At 35.9% G+C, this 15,812-nt stretch overlaps 1 long non-coding RNA gene across 1 annotated transcript in view; it reads right to left on the bottom strand.

The window, feature by feature from the left end:
* Nucleotides 1-13,055, bottom strand: part of LOC311429741 — a 68,214-nt gene extending 55,159 nt beyond the window's left edge. The window contains exon 1 of the long non-coding RNA XR_014688373.1: nucleotides 11,866-13,055. This is a non-coding gene — a long non-coding RNA (uncharacterized lncRNA). The remainder of the gene's footprint in view (nucleotides 1-11,865) is intronic.
* Between the last annotated feature and the right edge of the window lie 2,757 nt (nucleotides 13,056-15,812).

The raw sequence follows: 15,812 nt of genomic DNA, 5'->3' as shown, positions 1-15,812 counted from the left end.
CCTGCTTTGCTCTGTGCTGGTGCGGCCTCACCTTGAGTACTGTGCGCAATTTTGGGCACCACAGTATAAGAAAGATATAAAATTGTTAAAGATTGTCCAAAGAAGGGCAACTGAAATGGTGAAGGGTTTGAAGGAGAAGACGTATGAGGTGCAGCTGAAGTCACTTGGATTGTTCTGCCTAGAGAAGAGGAGGCTGAAGTCTATACCTCATGGTGGTCTATAGCTTCTTCACAAGGGTGAGTGAAGGTGCAAGTGCCTATCTTTTCTCTCTGGTGCGTAACAATAAGACCCGAGGGGATGGCTTGAAGCTTCAGCAGGGGAGGTTCAGACTGAAACAGGAAAAGTTTTTTTACCAAACAGGTTCCCAAGGGAAGTGGTCACATCACTGAGCCTGCTGGTAAAGAAGCATTTGGACAGTGCTCTCAGATGTGTGATCTAAGATATATATATCTTGCATGAAGCCAGGAGTTGGCTTGCTGATCCTTGATCCCTTCCAAATCAGATATTCTATAATTCTATTAAAAAAAAAAAAAGAGAGAGAGATTTCCTCTCAAGTCAAGCCATGTTCATTTTTTTTTTTTTTTCCATGAACATGGAAAAAAAATTACAGTTCTGTCTCTAGATTATTTTGATACTGGAAAACTATTATCATGCCCCTACTCTTTCATCTCATATTGAAGTCTGATGAGCCCTTTTATTTCATCTTCTCTTTTCTCTAGAAATTATATTTCTTGTTGATTAGACATTACCTAACTTGTTCAAAATCTTGAAATGTAATGCCCCAAACTAGATGCAGTATATTATATCTATTGAGCTTCCCTTAACAATTTATCAGATGGCTTTTTTTTTTTTTTTTTTTTTTTTTTTCCTAATAGAATTGTGATTTATTAATCAGTTACTCTGATATGCACATATTGGAATTATATGCAGCTCTCTCTCATCAAAGCCATTAATTAAATTATTGAGTAAATCTGACTCTTTGGAGACCCCACTTTAATTATGTGTCCTCTTACATGGAAAACTGGTGTGTGTGATATTGTGATACTGAAGTAGTTGTGCATCTGATTTATGGTAGTTTTAGTCAGATCATACATCCTTAGAAAGATTATGAAAAATACTCTATGAATTAGCCCTTTCCAAAATAAAAATATCTCAATCACATCTAGTTTTCCTTATTTACAACTGGGATTAGTTATCTGATCAAGAGAAGCAAAAGATATTTTATACAATATATTCAGAAACATATGGCTATTTTCATCACTACATGCAGCAGACATATATAATTGTCTGATAAATTACATTGCAAGTATAACAATTTGTTGAAATATTTCCACCTTGTCCTCTTGTACTTACAAAAGATAATCTGCTACCCTGAATGTGAATATCATTGAGTTATACATCCATAGCTGAATGTGAGGGTAGGAGAATCTGTGGTAAAATATATTTTCGTTTTCATTTCAGGCATTATGAATTCTTGAAAAGGGAAATAAGAAACCTCATTATCTCATAGTAAGTTAAATTATTTCTCATTAGAACTGTCTGGTGAGCATTAATGTCAACACCTTTAAAAACTGAATTAAAAAAAAAAAAAGAAAAAAAGAGAACTAGCTAACCAGGTGGAAACCAACATATCAACATATTAATGTAAATGAAGAGACTATGTTTTCATTTCTTTTAGTTTCCAGGGCACAGGACTGTTTGAATTTCAAATTAAAAGGAAGGATAAACACTTAAAGTACAACTTTCCTCCACTATTTATTTTTTTTTAAATATAACTATTAAATGTCATTGAATGCCTCAGGCACATATATGAGAATCTGTTAAACTGATGTTATTTTATCTCTAGTGAACCTCGTCACATAATTGCAACTGCACATGAGTGCATTTCAATGAAAATATTACTAGCTAGATTTTTCTTCTCTCTTGACCTATTCCCCACATGTATAAAATACAAGTGAGCAACTGTCAATTTAAGATGATGTTTTAAAATTACAGTTTAACAAGGCAGTGAAATTATAGATTCAAAAGAATGTATATTTTCTTTGAATTTGACATGTGTATAAGATACATTGTGAAAAGAGAAAGAAAAAAAAGTCTAATAAAATATTTCTGAACTCAAAAGCAGAAAAAATGGGAAAGTTAGCAGTGGAAAAAAAAAAAAAAGACTCCAGAAAAACTGCATAAATACATGCATTACAGATGCAATACATGCATCTTTTTTTTTTTTTTTTTTTTTTTTTCCTTCCAATGAAATACTATGTTTTCCTAAACACAATAGTTTATTCCACATTTTTGTTTTTTGAATTTTATCACTTATTGATAATTACAATTTTGAGGCATGATTTCAGGTGAAGATGAGAAGAGAGGAAAAGAGGACAGCAGAGAGATATGATAGAATATTTATGTATTAACACCATGGGTCTTGCTTATTAAATACTTTATTTTTGTAATTTTCATTGTTCTTTGGAGGTTAATTAGAAAGACTTTTAAAATCATATAATTTTCCTGATTTGCCAGATACAAGTGACATTAGAATAACTGACGACTAATTATTAGAATAACTGACGACTATTCTGCAGCAACAGACAGTGACACTGTATTAGTACATAGCTGTGTTCTCATCATTTTTCTTTCAGCTGCCATTATGCTATATTACTTGGCTATATTTTTCTTTTTTATCCCTGTTTATTTATTTATTTATTTATTTTCCCCTCCAAAAATGATTCCCTTGTATAAAACCATTAAAAGAAAAAAAAAAAAAAGGTAGGTATAGTGGAATACCAGTTAGTAAAGCAGAGGAACTAGAAGGGTATTGTTTATCTGGATGAAATCTTCTTTTTTAATGTGCGTACAAAATTGTTTGGAAGTGTTTCTAAGGGGTAAACTGTAGGCATATTTTGGATATTATGAGCAAAGTGATTCTTATTCAAACTGCTCAGCAAAATTGATGTTTCTCTCTCTCTCTCTCTCTTTTCTTTTCTTTTTTTTTTTTTTTTTCTTTTTCTTTTTTTCTTTTTTCCTTTTTTATTTTTTTCTTCTTGGTTTCTGGTCTCTAAGTCCACACAGTAGTAGAAAGGAAGTAAAAAACATCGCCTCTTTTCCTTTATCTTTCCTACTCAGCTGGAACAGTGTGCCTTGAAATTTAAGCTCCCATAAAATTGCTCAACTGTAATCGTAAAGTGCTAATTAAATAACACATATTCCTTGAGAATATGATAAGAAGTAACATCTTCTCAAGTTATCCTGTCTTTGAATAAACTGAAGGTAATAATCCAGTAATTATCCAGTACAGTTTGTAAAGCTTACACTTCCAAAATTACTACAGCATGAACCTCTAAACTTAGCAGGTGGGCAGGTGGTGCCTTACCTTCTTCAAATCAGTTACTTCAATGGACTTTTCTGACTTAAATGAGTCCTAGAGAATCTGATACATTTTAACATCTTTGGTAGCCTTCCATGTAGTTTGAAATTTTGGAAATTCATAGAAATCTTAAAAAACAAAAACCCAAACAAACAAACAAATAACAACAAAAATCAGCTGCCAGCTGTTCCTCCAACACTGCCTCTTTCTTGGAGCCCATAATATAGTGGTCCTATGACAAAATTGAAACTTCAGTGTGTTCTATACATGTAAGTAATCCAAGGGTGGGATGTGAGAGACGTATTGGTTAACACATCTCCATGTAATAAGAGAAGGAAGAGTTGTAAACCTAACATTTAGGATAAAGCACAGGAAGTTCTGCACCAACATGTGAAAGAGTTTCTTCATGGTGGGGGTGACGGAGCACTGTAACAGACTGCCCAGGGAGGTTGTGGAGTCTCCTTCTTTGGAGATATTTAAGGTTTGTCTGGATGCCTACCTGGGCAGCCTGATCTTTGGCAGGGGGGTTGGACCCGATGATATATCGAGGTCCTTTCCAACCCCTTCAATTCTGTGATTCTGTGATAAGCATGGAAAGTTATTAAGCTGCATTGTGATTTTTAATATGGATATACCCCATGAAAAAGACTTAGAAATGAGATAAAATCTTTAACTCAAGATACCTCTTTTCCTCCAGAGTTATGTAGTCTTCTGACTGAGTCAACAGAAGTAAGGTTTGGTCTAAATTATTTATCTCCATATGTATATTTTTGTTTGTTATGATTTTCTTAAGTAAAAGAAATCATCCAGATTAGCTTTTTAAAGTGTGTATATTCAGAATATTTTAGGTGCTAAATTATATTTATATCATTTTCTAATATATTCTTGGGTCAGGCTATAAACAGCAACTGCATGCACAAGAGTTATATAATTTCTCACCCATTAAAGACCTAATGGTCAACATCTTTAATATACAATTCAGTATTCAATATATTGCAACAGTAAAAACAATGGGTGGTAGTATGTCTTCCAGTGGATTTCTTAATATTTAGTTTAATAGTAATATCCTTTTTTTATTATTATTTTTTTTTTCTTATTCAGGTAAATGTTTGGTATGGTACTCAAATGATAATTATGTTGCAAGAATAATGCTTTATATAAAAAAAAATGTACATAAGATGTGTACAATGAACTGATACTTAGATTGCATCAAAACTAAAATAATCCATCTGTTGCTTTGAAAATATGCTTCTAAGATATCATTATAAACAAGAGAAGTTATTTCAGTCAACTTTTCAAGAACTGAAACAACTCACAGGAAGACTGATAAATGAAGAGGTACACATGGGATGAATTTGGCAGTTCTCTTCAGCTTTGCTCATTAGGCTGTAATTTTCGTAAGTAAATCCACAATTAATTGAGATGCTCAGTCACTCAGACAAGCAATACATGTGTCTCATCTGTAAACCTTTAACAAGTATCTACTCCTCTTGCTCCAATAAATAATATTGTAATAATGGAGGAGATAACTACACAAATAAGCTCTTAATTTATAGATGTTGCAATAAGTATTGCAACAGCAATAAGTGTTGATTCTGAGGGGTCTAGAAAAGTGTCAGTGAGGCACCAGAAAGATAGGAATTTGTCTTCCTTTTTGGCTCCTTTTTGAACTACACCATTTCAGATCTTGCCCTACACTAAGTGAGAACTATGCTACACCATTCTCAAGTAAATGGGTTGCAGATCTACAGTTCCTCCTTTTCAACACTTTTTCTTGAGGAGTAAACTTTTTGTAGTTAGACAGTTTCTAGAGGATAAGAAAAGAAAAACCATTCTGTGGTTATAATAATAGACTTCCAGTATGACCTCTGACTGACTACTTTGCGTGCAATTTTCTAGATGGCAGGTTGTGTTGGCTGCAGACATATGGCTTGGAAATGTATTTTTGTGTCACTGTTCCTCTTAAAAACATGATAGGCTCAGTTTTGGTAAAACATTTCAGCTAAAACCTTTAAGCCTGCAAAGCACTTATGCAAATGTTTAATTTTAAACATGTGAATAGTACTATTAACTTTGATGGGACTGTTCACATACCTAAAGCTAAGGACATGCTTAAATGCTTCACTAATAACAGTGAAGAAGGGGGAAAGAACACTCATGACCTCCATTTATGTTATTTAATTTTTTTTTTTTTTTTAATTTATAGCCTCCTTTATGGCATTCATTATCACATTCATTATTGGAGCATGTCAAGAATATTAATGTTGCCATTCATTTGCCTTTTCTTTACATCTGATGTGTTTCAGGAAAATAAATAAATAAATAAATAACAGGTTCTGTAGAAGACTGGGCTGCTTATGTAGGTAATCATGACAAGTTCTCGATGCAATTATAAAAAATATATTAATAGCTTCCCTCACATAAATATGTTCCAGTGCTTTGAGATTTTCACGATCTTAATTTTCCAAATTTTCTGAAAGAAAAAAAAAAAAAGCCTGAACATATGAACCAGAATTTTTCTGGAAAACAATAACTTTCTAACCTTCTCTTGTGTATCCAAGTAAAACAAAAGAAGCATACTTTTAAAATGTTTGCTTAAAATGTATTATTCACTATGTAACTTCTTTTGCTGTTCCCCAGATATCATATTTTTTATAGGTCCCACCCTTTAGGTTAGTACCCATGAATCTAATTCAAGAAATTCACATGATGTCTCTGTTTCTGTTAGAAATAAATAATGATACTACAAAGCAAATAAAACATTATGTGTTAATATTGACACCTAGTAAACTGCTTGTCAGAATTGAAAACCATGTTTGTTTCCTTGTCTTTGAAAATATGGTAGCAGAACTTTGACTAACATATGATATGGATACAAACTGACACAGGGTCACAATTCTTGTAAAACTTCAAGGTTTTACCCCAGCCCACATTTTTGCACGTAAGACTCAGATTTGCTTAATGTTAAGTTATTGTATGTACAGGATCTAGTAAGAATGTGGGTCTTTTCTTTTTTTTTTTTTTTTTTTTTTTTTTCTAAAATGTTAACAAGATAAGCTAACAACCATAAATACAAAATGATAGCCATACCATAAATGACCATTCTCAAGTATAGTCTTTTGAAATTCCTGTTTTGTTTCTATTTGCTCATTTTTCTAATATTGAAAATGCAGATTTTAATAACTGACAATGCTACAGGCTCTTCAATGTGAAAACGAGAGAGTAGAATAAATAGCAATGTCATCTCTAAGATGGAGCTGCTGATTCTCTTGGGTGTTGTCTCTGCATTTGTTTATTAACATGCTTGTTATAAATGCTATGAACTGTAATAAAAATAAAACCAAATTAAATATGATGTAATTAATCACTTAGGCAGGATATTACAAATTCCATCAAACTAAAAGTTTTTAAACAAAACAAACAAACAAAAAAATAACAAACATGAAAACTAAAATATATAGTTATCAAGCTAATACTGTTCAGCAGAAATACTTGTGAGAAATTTGTAATCATGGTTTGTATCTTGTCCTAAGGGTGGAACTTAGGATCTTAGAATTTTGTGATGAAGGCAACATCCTTCAGTCAGGTTGGTTTCACAGAAAGGACTAAGTTATTTGATGACAAGTTGGTGTAGACAGATCTGTTTTTCACTTTTGCTCTGATATAAAAGCTGTCTTCCTGGTCAAAGAGTTGTGCTACCATCACACTGTAATTTCAGGTACATTGATGAGCTGGTGGTAATTGAGACCCCTGTTGCATCCTGTCAATTCTATCTGAGCTGGAGATAAGCAGACAGGCTGGACAGCATAGGTCAAATTATCATGATATACATTATCTACATGTATCATGAGTGGCTGAAACTCAAATTTTCCAGCTTTCTTACAGTGAATTTTAGTTTGTTTTATAACATAAATAGTTAAATTTGAGTTTGATATTCAACAGTTGGAAAGTACTAAAAGTTGCAGTGCTGAAACTCGTTAAGCATTCATGGATTTAACTTTAAGTGTTTAGGAATTTAATTGTTAAACAGTCACAAACTGATTGTGTTAGATAAGCCTTAATTATTTTATTGACTTGAGGCTATATTAAATCTCAAAGTGAAATTTTGTTAGCTAACACACTTCAGCTTTACCTAGAAACAGACAGTTGAAGTTTATTCAATTCTATAGTGTCATCTGCCTTACCTAATATTTTCAACCTTCACTTAAAAAAACTTTTGTTGCATTGGTGTTGCTTTTCAATTCTTGCTAATGAGTTGTTCTCTCTTCCAACACATAAATAAATAAATAAATAATAATAATAATAAAATGTAGGTATTTTATTCTGATTTTCATGAAGATAATATCCGGTCACTACCACCTTGTATCTTTTCAAGTCATAACACCTACATTCTCACATATACACTGAAATTCACACTGCTTGTAGGACTGCACCGACACATGAAAGAATTTTAAGTAATTTTAAGTAATCAGCAGGTGCAATACATGATGCTCAATCTTATGTCTTAGCTACTTTTGAGAGGAAAAGTTATTCAACATCCCCACACTGGTGAAATAGAAAGCAAATACATATTAGTTTTCTTTGCTCAACATATATCATCTTTTCACATACCTTGAAATGGAAAGTGTAAACAAATTTATCACAGAATCACAGAATCACAGAATCACAGAATTTCTAGGTTGGAAGAGACCTCAAGATCATCGAGTCCAACCTCTGACCTAACGCTAACAGCCCTCCACTAAACCATATCCCTAAGCTCTACATCTAAACGTCTTTTGAAGACTTCCAGGGATGGTGACTCCACCACTTCCCTGGGCAGCCTGTTCCAATGCCTCACAACCCTTTCAGTAAAGAAGTTCTTCCTAACATCTAACCTAAAACTCCCCTGGCTCAACTTAAGCCCATTCCCCCTCGTCCTGTCACCAGGCATGTGGGAGAACAGACCAACCCCCACCTCGCTACAGCCTCCCTTGAGGTACCTATAGAGAGTGATAAGGTTGCCCCTGAGCCTCCTCTTCTCCAGGCTGAACAAGCCCAGCTCCCTCAGCCGCTCCTCGTAGGACTTGTTCTCCAGGCCCCTCACCAGCTTCGTCGCCCTTCTCTGCACCCGCTCAAGCACCTCGATGTCCTTCTTGTAGCGAGGGGCCCAAAACTGAACACAGTACTCGAGCTGCGGCCTCACCAGAGCTGAGTACAGGGGGACGATCACTTCCCTAGCCCTGCTGGTCACACTGTTCCTGATACAAGCCAGGATGCTGTTGGCCTTCTTGGCCACCTGAGCACACTGCTGGCTCATATTCAGCCGACTATCCACCATCACTCCCAGGTCCTTCTCTGCCTGGCAGCTCTCCAACCATTCCTCTCCCAGCCTGTAGCTCTGCTTGGGGTTATTGCGCCCCAGGTGCAGGACCCGGCACTTGGCCTTGTTGAACTTCATGCAGTTGACCTCAGCCCATCGGTGCAGCCTACCCAGATCCTCCTGCAGAGCTTTCCTACCCTCAAGCAGATCGACACACGCACCTAACTTGGTGTCATCTGCAAACTTACTGAGGGTGCACTCGATGCCCTCGTCCAGATCATCGATGAAGATATTAAAGAGGACCGGCCCAACACCGAGCCCTGCGGGACGCCACTAGTGACTGGCCTCCAACTGGACTTGACTCCATTCACCATGACTCTTTGGGCCCGGCTATCCAGCCAGTTTCTAACCCAACGAAGCGTGCGCCAGTCCAAGCCAAGAGCAGCCAGTTTCTTGAGGAGAATGCTGTGGGAGACGGTGTCAAAAGCCTTGCTGAAGTCAAGGTAGACCACATCCACAGCCTTTCCCTCATCCACCCAGCGCGTCACTTTGTCATAGAAGGAGATCAGGTTTGTCAAGTAGGACCTGCCTTTCATAAACCCATGCTGACTGGGCCTGATCGCCTGCTTGCCCTGCAAGTGCTGCATGATGACTCTCAGGAGGATCTGCTCCATGAGCTTCCCTGGCACTGAGGTCAAACTGACAGGCCTGTAGTTTCCCGGGTCTGCCCTCCAGCCCTTCTTGTAGATGGGCGTCACATTTGCTAGCCGCCAGTCAACTGGGACCTCCCCCGATCGCCAGGACTGCTGATAAATGATGGACAGTGGCTTGGCCAGCTCCTCTGCCAGTTCTCTCAGTACCCTTGGGTGGATCCCATCCGGCCCCATCGACTTGTGCACATCTAAGTGCCGTAGCAGGTCACCAACCAGTTCTTCATGGATAGTGAGGGCCACATCCTGCTCCCCATCCCCTTCCACCAGCTCAGGGTACTGAGTATCCAGAGAACAACCGGTATTGCCGCTAAAGACTGAGGCAAAGAAGGCATTGAGCACCTCCGCCTTTTCCTCATCTCTTGTAACTAAGTTTCCCCCCGCATCCAGTAAAGGATGGAGATTCTCCTTAGTCCTCCTTTTTGTGTTGATGTATTTATAGAAATGTTTTTTGTTATCTTTAATGGCAGTAGCCAGATTGAGCTCCAGATGAGCTTTGGCCTTCCTAATTTTGTCCCTGCACAGCCTCGCTACATCCTTAAAGTCCTCCCTAGTGGCCTGCCCACTTTTCCAAAGATTATAAACCCTCTTTTTTCTCCTAAGATCAAGCCACAATTCTCTGTTGAGCCAGGCTGGTCTTCTTCCCCGCCAGCTCATCTTTGGGCACGTGGGGACAGACCGTTCCTGCGCCATTAAGATTTCCCTCTTGAAGAGCGCCCAGCCTTCCTGGACCCCTCTGCCCTTCAGAACCGCCTGCCAAGGGAATTATTAATGGTCTGAAAGATTTTCTAGTTTTCTTGCTGCTTCATAAGGTATCACTGGATCTTTTTCTAAAATGTTATTTTGTAGCTCCTTATAGGAGAAGCTCTTTGATGACTCAAAACAAATACAGGCTCCAAGAAGATAAATATATTTGAAAGTTAATCCAGACTCTCTCTCTGTTGGACTAATGCACCATTATTTCAATTTTATGTTAAAATCAGTAGCAGTAAAACATCGGTATATATATTTAGAGCAACAATCTTGGATCTTTAACAGAAATGTAAATTTGCTTGCCTTTTTTCCTTAGCCTCACTAACTCTGAAGACAATTGGTTCTACACCTGAACCTTTGAATTCAGTTTAGCAATCTGTTATCATAGCAATTAGTCCAAAAGCAGCAGCTGCCAAATGACAGCTCCTTGGCAGCAATACACTTTTATTTATTGGTTACTGCTACGCAGTTAGCAATATGTGTCTGTCATCTTTCTGTTTTCTTGTACAGACTCAGCGCTGAAAGAAATCTTTGATACAGAACACCAGTATGTGCATTTTTATTTTACATTATAAATTAGAAAAGGAAATCAAATTATTCCTAAATCAATGTTGTCTGGTAAGTTCTCAGTTCTCAGCTAGCTTAAGCACATATTTCCACACAAGTCTGAGGCCTATATCTAGACAGAAAAATAAAAGAGAGAAAGAGAGAAAGAGAGAAAGAGAGAAAGAAAGGGAGAAAGAAAGAAAGAGAGAAAGAGAGAAAGAAAGAAAGAGAGAAAGAAAGAAAGAAAGAAAGAAAGAAAGAAAGAAAGAAAGAAAGAAAGAAAGAAAGAAAGAAAAAGAAAGAAAGAAAGAAAGAAAGAAAGAAAGAAAGAAAGAAAGAAAGAAAGAAAGAAAGAAAGAAAGAAAGAAAGAAAGAAAACTGGTTAGTTTTCTTTGGATAAGTAGGCTAGTTTAACTGATATTAATGATACTTCTGAAAAAAAATGATAAATTATTGAATTTGAAAAGAGCTTTTGTACATTTTATCCTGATTTCAGTGTAAGCATTAAAATTGTGTCTTTTCAAGCCTGATGCAACCTGATGTGATTGATTTTTTTTTAAATATATACTGTGTTTTATTTGCCTTTCCAAATTTTTAAACTGCTACCTATTTGGATCTCTTTTTATCTTTGCCATGTAAAACTCCTAGAACAAGAACTGTCAATATCCACAGTATTCAGTAAAAATAAATGACAACAACTAAACACACATAAAAAAAAAAAAAAAAAAAAAAAAAAGACTATGCAATTGTTCAAAAGTAAGTTTTAATAACTAATGTCTCTTCATATTAGCAGAAAACTTTCCACATCAGAATAATACAAGGCAAAACTTTCATTATCCTTAAAAAGTTATAGGTAATGGGCCAGAATCTCAGTAATTTCTTTTTTTTTTTTTTTTTTTTCTGTATTGTTGTATATTCAAGTATGTATATTTTCAAAATGTTTTGCTTTAAAAATACTAGAAAAATGAATAAATGGAGAGTCATTTATAGCTATCTAACTATATTTCTGCTGCTGGCTTGCTGTAGCAACACCTGCAGCATTTTTAACAATCTTTCATGGCATGGCTGTGCTACTTTTAAAACACCTTCTTGGGGAGATATATAAATTGTAGGTATATGATTATGATGATCTCGCCAAAATGGTGATTCCTGTTTTAAGGTAGACATACCAAAATTCCCAGTCACAAAGAATGTACTATGACATGTAAAGTTGTTCTTATTATCTTCATTCTTAAGGGAAGAAAGGGGAAAACTCTGCTTTGAAACTTCCTAGCTTTAATATCACTTACTTTGTTTTATGTCCCAGTTTTATAGATTAAAGATCCTGTTCCTAACTCCATTTATTTCTCTGTCTAAAAAGATCAACATTCTGAACTACTGAATCTTGTCTCTTCTGAACACAGGCAATCTTTGCCTATAGCAAATGGTGTTCCCATACTGATTGAGTTAATTCAGTTCAAGGACTGCAGCATGCTCTGGGCTCATTTCACAAGTCCTCAGTCACCACAGCAGGCAACATGCAATTGTGCTTTAAAATTCAAGTCTCAGGCATGTGTCATTTCCCATTGTTTTTTTTAATCAATGTGTTACCAGAAGTTAAAATGTCTGCATGTTATCTCATGAGTAAACTTTCTGTTCTGCAATATCACATGGGTAATATATTTTATTATGCAAACTCTATAACTTGTGCTTGACAGATTATCTTACTGATTAATGGTACTGAATCTGGTCACTCTCACATCCTGTACTTAAAAACCCAGACTATCGACATTAATGTGCCTGGGGGAAATAATACATAATATAAAAATATGTATATTTATATATTTATACACAAGTAAAATTAATATATACATGGTTATATATATAAAGGTTAAAAGGGCTAATTCTGATGAGAAGATATGGTCTTAAACACTTAAACACAAAATACCCAAATCTTTCCCTATAGAAAGTAAACAATTCAAGGAGAAAAACTCAGATTTTCTCTTCCAAAGCATGCATAAAAGTAGTCACTGGATACAGATTTAAAATTGTTAATACACAGTGCAGTTGAACATTGCATGATTTCTTTGTTTTATAAATTAACAGAAAAAGTCATTGTTCCAAAGAAAAGAGGAACAAAAGGAAGAGCTATAGCAGATGAATACCACATCTGAATAAAATACAGAAATCCATCCTTTTTATTTCAATGCCATTTACACTGTCATTAAAAATTTTTAGAAACATACATCAGGGACAAGAGAGTTCTAAAAACTGTTGCAGGTTTCTTCCTTAAAATATGCAGAATGTAAACAGTAATGGAAGAACATTCTTTATTATTATTATTGTTATTATTATTATTTATAGTCTTAAGGGTATACTCAGAGCTTACAAATCATAACAAGATAGTTTCCACTATTGTAGTAGATTGAGATACTAAGAAAACAACATCTTTCAAGATATGCTAAATTAGATTAGTAGTTCTCTATTGTTTTAAAAGAATAGATTGAACATCATTCTTAGACATCAATGGCAGTCAACAATAGAGAGTGTAGACTACTCCATAAGCTCCAAGGAACAGGCACTGGAAAAATGGCAAACTCAAGATGACATGGATGTTGAACAAAATCACAGGAAGTATGATACGGTATACGGGAATTAAGCTTTAGAAGTATTATTAATGTCAAAATAATAGGATAAATACTCTTGCCAAACATACTTGACCTTCTTATTTAAGGAGATTGCAAATTTGATTGACAATGAGATTTATCATCCAAGACCTGTTTCCTTTTATATATGTGAGGCACTTTGTTTAAGACTAAGATATTCTATTAAACAGGTCAGAATATATTATTAAGAAGGTGTTTAAAATAGTTTTATGGTTTTTAAATAAATGTTTGTTGACTAAATATTTCATGGACACATCCCTACAAGTCTTATTTTGCTTAGACCTACTCTTAATCCATCACTGTCTATTATACTCAACACTGTTTTTCTTAACATTCTTGTAACAGTAGCTTCTTACCGTTTTCAGTTCTTCATTGATTTATAAAGCTTAAATAACTGATATAAATCCATGCCAGCATGACATATCAATAGCATAATTTCTAACTATACAGTAATAGAAATTTACCTAATAATTATTTTGTCCTGTAGACTCTTCATTTGGTGTTTGCACTGTAGAGGCCTTCATAGTGATGTCCTTCAAAAAGAAATATAGATTACACACAACATAAAGTTTGAAGGAAAACAGAACAAAAAGAAATTATTTCAGGAGTACTTCTCATTTCAGGAAATGTATATCTCAAGTCTGCAAATGAAGTGAAATAAAAATAAAATAAAATAAAATAAAATAAAATAAAATAAAATAAAATAAAATAAAATAAAATAAAATATAAAATAAAATAAAATTCACCATGAAAGCCAAAGCCCAAGAACAACTTCAACATGGTAACTCAGCTCTTGGCTGTGTTTAACCTAAGAAAGGATGACTTTTATTAGTTTAGTAAAACTGTGATATATTTTAGTTACTTTACTTGTACAGATTATACAACTAAAGAACTGCACAAATCTACTCACTCAGAACTCTTAGTATTTGCTACATACTAATAAATATTATCTATGAAGCTAAGGTTGGCGGCATCAATGATTATTATCTACTAAAACAGACAGAATAAGCATTATAAAACAATGAAACCAATTTCCCTTACTTAATGTTTCTCTGCCTGCAGGAATTAAACCGGGCAATATTTATCTGAATCTGTATTTCCAGTGCACTCTATATCTCATTAATGACTGTTGTACAACGCTTTTTAAAACAATTTTAAGAGGTTGTACACATTGGCTGCTATATTCAATGTAGTAGAACACGCCACAAAACTGCTTAAAGAGTCTAATAGTAGTAATTTTGTTTCTAACCTCTCCTCATGTGAAAACAAATTCCCATATAAAAATCCTCAAATTAAAAAATAAAAATAAAAAATATATTTATATTAAGGATTCAATGTCATTAATATCTTTAATGACATAATATATCTTTAATGACATAATATATCTTTAATGACATATTAATATCTTTAATGACATAATACCTCTTTAATATCTTCATCGATGATCTGGACCAGGGCATCGAGTGCACCCTCAGTAAGTTTGCAGATGACACCAAGTTAGGTGCATGTGTCGATCTGCTTGAGGGTAGGAAAGCTCTGCAGGAGGATCTGGGTAGGCTGCACCGATGGGCTGAGGTCAACTGCATGAAGTTCAACAAGGCCAAGTGCCGGGTCCTGCACCTGGGGCGCAATAACCCCAAGCAGAGCTACAGGCTGGGAGAGGAATGGTTGGAGAGCTGCCAGGCAGAGAAGGACCTGGGAGTGATGGTTGATAGTCGGCTGAATATGAGCCAGCAGTGTGCTCAGGTGGCCAAGAAGGCCAACAGCATCCTGGCTTGTATCAGGAACAGTGTGACCAGCAGGGCTAGGGAAGTGATCGTCCCCCTGTACTCAGCTCTGGTGAGGCCGCAGCTCGAGTACTGTGTTCAGTTTTGGGCCCCTCGCTACAAGAAGGACATCGAGGTGCTTGAGCGGGTGCAGAGAAGGGCGACGAAGCTGGTGAGGGGCCTGGAGAACAAGTCCTACGAGGAGCGGCTGAGGGAGCTGGGCTTGTTCAGCCTGGAGAAGAGGAGGCTCAGGGGCAACCTTATCGCTCTCTATAGGTACCTCAAGGGAGGCTGTAGCGAGGTGGGGGTTGGTCTGTTCTCCCACATGCCTGGTGACAGGACGAGGGGGAATGGGCTTAAGTTGAGCCAGGGGAGTTTTAGGTTAGATGTTAGGAAGAACTTCTTTACTGAAAGGGTTGTGAGGCATTGGAACAGGCTGCCCAGGGAAGTGGTGGAGTCACCATCCCTGGAAGTCTTCAAAAGACGTTTAGATGTAGAGCTTAGGGATATGGTTTAGTGGAGGGCTGTTAGCGTTAGGTCAGAGGTTGGACTCGATGATCTTGAGGTCTCTTCCAACCTAGAAATTCTGTGATTCTGTGATTCTGTGATTCTGTGATAAATTTGTTTACACTTTCCATTTCAAGGTATGTGAAAGGATGATATATGTTGAGCAAAGAAAACTAATATGTATTTGCTTTCTATTTCACCAGTGTGGGGATGTTGAATAACTTT

Source organism: Aythya ferina, assembly GCF_964211825.1.
Source record: "Aythya ferina genome assembly, chromosome: 1".
Lineage (NCBI taxonomy): Eukaryota > Metazoa > Chordata > Aves > Anseriformes > Anatidae > Aythya > Aythya ferina.
The sequence above is the reverse complement of the archived record's forward strand: the minus strand, read 5'-3'. Positions and strand labels throughout refer to the sequence as shown.